Raw genomic sequence first — 5496 nt, forward strand, 5'->3', positions numbered from 1 at the left:
TGTGGCCGTCTTCTTTGAGGAATGCTGTGCCAGTCAAAAGAAGCAATATTGTTTATTTAGATCAGCCTTTTTCGACCTTTTGACCATGGACAGGGCCGGATTTTCCTATAGGCTAACTAGGCTTCAGCCTAGGGCTTCAAGATAAAGAGTGGCCTATATTCCACATTTTTTATAAAGGTAAGTTCCAATCACAACATGTTTCATTTAACATTTAATATATATATCACAGTAATGATGTGTTTTATTATCTCTCATGTAATTTACAGACTTAAAAATGGGAGGTGAAAGGGCCACATAAGTGCAATAGCCTAGGGTCTCTTTTTCAGGCTTCAAGGAGCTCCGGACGTGATGTCAGCTGGCCACGCCTCCCTGCCACACCCTCAGAAGTTACGTGTCACCAGAAGTGACATCATCACCGTGTTAACAGGCGGGCTCAAGGAGCACTGAGGGGGGAGAGACAGGAGGTGGTTTAAGGTGGGAGTAAATGTGCAGGCAATGAGCCTCTTGTGGCGCAGAGTGGTAAGGCAGCCGTCTGACAGCTTTGCCCATAAGGCTGGGAGTTCAATCCCAGCAGCCGGCTCAAGGTCGACTCAGCCTTCCATCCTTCCGAGGTCGGTAAAATGAGTACCCAGCTTGCTGGGGGGTAAACGGTCATGACTGGGGAAGGCACTGGCAAACCACCCCGTATTGAGTCTGCCAAGAAAACGCTAGAGGGCGTCACCCCAAGGGTCAGACATCACTCGGTGCTTGCACAGGGGATACCTTTACCTTTACCTTTAAATGTGCAGGCTACACTCCCTCCCAGGGAGCAATGGAAGCATCCGATTCCGATTCCCTAGTTTGTGGCCAAGAACATTAAGACTGGAGGGGAAAGGTCACGGGCCCCCTCCGGAACTCTCACAGACCTCCCAAGGGTTCATGATTTAGATACTTAGAGAGAGAGAGAGCGTGACTGATGTAGCAAACTTCCCCAGCAAAGGTTATATTCAAGCCTGGGTTTCTCAGATCCTTGTATAAGCGCTAGGCCAGTGTGGGGCCATCAATCCTTTGGCAAATGTCATAGCCACCTTATCCGATAGGTCCATTGTATTTGCGAGATAGAAAAGCACAGTTCCTTATCGCCTGGATGGTGTCTGTGCATGCAGTTTATGCATTCATGGGATCCTGTGCCTACATTCGGATTAAAAATATGTAGATGAGGTGGGAGGAGTAAGGGTGCTTGTACTCAAGTAGGGAGCCATGCAGCCCTGCTCCCTCTCTGCACGTTGCTTCGTCCACTAATTCAGGGAGTCAAGGAACTGATAGTGCCCTGGTGAGTCACTGTTGACCTCTGTTGATTCAATGAATGTGTATTAAAACAGTGACCTTACTACAGTCTTAGAAAAAGAGCGAGAGTCCAATAGCACCTTAAAGACTTACGACATTGGTGGTGGAGGTGGGTGGGTGGGAGGTTTTGTGAGTCACCACTCACTTCTTCAGATAGGGTTAGAGTGTGAGCCCATCTTTCCTTATATCTTGGAGACTGGAGTGGTTTCAGATACAGAATGACAATAGAAAGGAAATTACAATAACAAGGGAATGACAGTAGCAGGCAGGATTGGATTAGGCATCATACACAGAGGGGAGAAATGGAGAAATCAGCATTGATAAGGAGACTGGGGACTTAGGTTTCAATTCAGCTCAGGGGGCTGTGTTGTCTTGAATGCTATCAATTGCAATTCGGTGGACTCTCTTTCTAATCTACCTTTGTAAGAGAACTGCTGCTCTTAGGTCAGCAACTGCATCTCCTGGAAAGTTAAAATGATCCCTCCTCTCCCCCCCCACACACAAAGTTTTTGAACATTGTGGCTTCTATTTTATTCTTTGTCAACGAGTCTTGCCTGTTTGCCTGATGGAGCGGGTGGACGGGTACAGCTGACACGTGAAGGCATAAACCACATTTGAATCTGAGCCTTCGGGGAGGGCGATATATAAATAAATAAATAAATAAATGAATGAATGAATGAATGAATGAATGAATGAATGAATGAATGAATGAATGAATGAATGAATGAATGAATGAAGATGAGCAGGAGTGTGAGCCGGAGATGGTCTGGCTGAGGTTGCTGGGGCCGTCCCATAGATGGGTTTCCATGACAGCAAAGTTGGCATTGTGATTTGTCACAGGCCTCGGTCCCAGAGTCCACGTGACTGTTAAGTGACTTATCTACACTTATCATGGCAGGCAAGTTGTGGCTTTGGGTTAGCGGGGTGTTGGTCAGCAAGAAGAGGTCAGCCCACCAGTGCCTGTAGGAGGGAATTTTCACTATCCAGTGTGGGTTGCAGATCATTAGAGGCCCTCTACATGCCTGACCATCTAGGGCAGGAGAAGTCCTCCCCGAGGTCAGCTAGTGGTGTGTATTGGGAGTAGGCTGGTGAGTGGGAGGGAATAGATGGGATTATGCTGCCAGGGATTGTAATTTTATTCTTGTTTTATCAGGGCTTTTGTAAACCGCAACGAGTCAGCTGGGTCCGGGATTGGTGGACAATACATTTAATTAATAATGCGTTGAGCTGGCTTGGGTTGTAGGTAACCACCCGTGATATGCTCTTGTCATTTTCTTTGGGCTTGCCTTGTAGCAAGCTGCCCCTGGGTATTGTTTGGGCTTTCCCAATGCTTCTCTCACCATATTATTATTATTATTATTATTATTATTATTATTATTATTATTATTATTATCATTATCATTATCATTATCATTATCATTATCATTATCATTATCATTATCATTATCATTTAATTTTTAGACCGCCCTTCTCCAAATAAGTCTCAGGGCGGTTTACAACATAAACAGTTAAAACATTATATTTCGATTTATTTCCCGCCTCTTCCGGAAGGCTCGAGGCGGGTGACAATAATCTTAATCCCATTAAAACCCCCATTAAAATATTAACACCAACATGGCGGCAAAGAGAAAATACCCCATCCCGCCACATACTAATATTGGAGATAATGGAGGAGTGCGATGTACACTTCCTAACTCCCGGGGGGGGGGGGTGATGTCCCGAGTTTGCTGACACCAGCCTCAACCATAGACCTGGTGGAAGAGCTCCGTCTTGCAGTATGAGGATCACGTCACGAGGATACTGTGGTTGGGGAAATGCCTGCCACAGGTCCTTCAAGGGAGTATCTCTGTCGGAGAAGTTGGATTCCATGCGACTATTGCGTAGGGCTTGGTTAGAGACAGCAGATGGTTTGATGTGGTTGGCACGGCAACTGGAGGCATAAGTAGACAGGTTTGCCAATCTGTCCGTTTCTGCTATGATGTAGTACTTACGTGTCCCACGTGTAATCCATACTGTGGTGTCCAGGAAGTTTATTTCTTGCGCGAGATAATTCGTGGTTATATTGATGGTAGGGTGGAAGTTGCTGGATGCCTGGTGAAATCTTTTGAGGTCTTCTTTGGCCTGGGTCCAGGCAATGAAAATGTCATCAATGAATCAAGCCCTACATCAGTCCCCTGTGGCACAAGAATACAGTCTGTGCTTGGGGCTGGGGAGGGGGTAGTTTTTATGCTGCTAAAGAAGGCTGTTATTTATAATTTTATGGTACTATGGGATTGTATGTGGGGCTTGCCACCTGCTACAAACCACTTGTGGGGGTGGCGGGATATAAATATAATAATATTAACAATAATGCACTCTACAACAATCCCCTATTTACTTGCCTCAAAAAACCTCATGAGTGGTCATTATAGTGAAGGCAATTTATCCATGTAGCTCTTGTAGCATGTGTTACAAGCCCTGCACTTCCAGGAGCTCTGAGCGCCTCCTACAGCCATGGGTCAGGGCTGTAGCCTCTCACCTCCCCCCTTTCCCTCAACCTGGACAGAAATTTGGGGGTGACTCTGGATGCCTCGCTATCTATGGAGGAACAGGTCACGAAGGTAGGCCACCAGGCGTTTTACCACCTACGTCAGGTGAGCCTACTAGAACCCTACCTCTCTTCTGAGCACCTAGCCATGGTGAGCCATGTGATGGTAAAACCAATAAAACACTCAAATACAGTAAAATAAACTGCTTAAGCTATCAATAAATAACCTATGCTGAGTCATCACTTATTGATACGCCATATGAGGAAGGATGTAGGAGGAGACTCTGGACTGGTAGGGGAGGCCCAACTTCTGGGCATACTGGCCTCAACCATATGTCTTGCACACCAAGTTAAGCAGTTAAAAAATGGTCACAAGGATAGCTTGCCAGTTATTTTTTTCCATGTACACCTCAGGGCTTAGTGCAGATTCTAAAGCAGTGGACTCCAAAACATATCTTACCCAGAGCAAAGAGTCAGTCCTGGCCTTCCTGTGCTTTTATGGAGGTATCTGTTAGGAGGCCTCTTTTTTTTTTTAAACTGTCTCCATTGTATAATGATGCTTGGCAACATTTTGTGGTACTCCATGGCAGCCATTTTGTGACTGGCCCCTCATGGCAGCCACTTTGTGACGGTAGCCACTCCCCCACTCTCATAACTCCTCAAGTGCCTGCAAACTTAATAATATCTGGGGTCTCTGGTTTAAGTCATTGTGGGCAGAGAACTAATTAAGAGCAGCTTTAGCTAAGTTTGTTTATCTACAGGTAGATCTGAAATCCTCCCCATATTATGGCTGATTTCCATACAACAGAGATCAGTTCCCATGGGGAGAAATGGCCACTTAGGACACATACTCTGTGGCATTATCTCTCACTGAAGTCTCTTTCCCCCAAACTCTGCCCATCCCAGTTTCACCCCAAAATTTCCAGAAATATCCCAACCTAGAGTTGGCATTCCCAGCTTTAACAGCATGAACTGAAAACAAACAGCGGAATGAAAAATTAATCGTCCTGCATTTTGCTTTAAGCTTTTTTGGGAGAGTGACGAAGAAGCACACATTAGCTAATGAGTGTTACATATGAGCAAGCACTTGGCAAGGACAGAGTGCCAGGGGACTTTTCTCCACACACACCCCCCCCCCCACTGATGCTTTAATTTATTAATTTTAAGAAAATCCTGGCACTTTTAGTTATCCTGATTCAGTGCAGTCCTTGCCCTGTTTCCTCTACTGCAGTGGTTCTCAACCTTCCTAATGCTGCGACCCTTTAATACAATTCCTCATGTTGTGGTGATCAACCATAAAATTAGGCAAGTGCTCTTTCACAGAAATTAAACCGAAACTGACCAATGGTGTGAAGATCCATTGGTCATGATTGTATATGAATTGGGTTTTTTTCTGGAGTTTCTCAGTTCTGCCTCTTGTCCCACCATGCCAATCTCGCTCTTTTCTGCTGCTCCAGACAGATCCTGCTGTGAAAGGATTGTTCGACCCCCAAAGGTAAGGAGACCAGATTTGGAGGGAAGGCGGGATGCGCCGCTACTGCGGTGGTGGCAGCAGCAGCGGCCCCCTCTCCCTCCAACTGGGCAGCGGCAGGGGAGGGCACAGGGGGGGAGAGCGAGTGGTGGGGGAGCAGGGGGGGAGCAGA

Source organism: Paroedura picta, chromosome 1 (genome assembly GCF_049243985.1).
Source record: "Paroedura picta isolate Pp20150507F chromosome 1, Ppicta_v3.0, whole genome shotgun sequence".
Lineage (NCBI taxonomy): Eukaryota > Metazoa > Chordata > Lepidosauria > Squamata > Gekkonidae > Paroedura > Paroedura picta.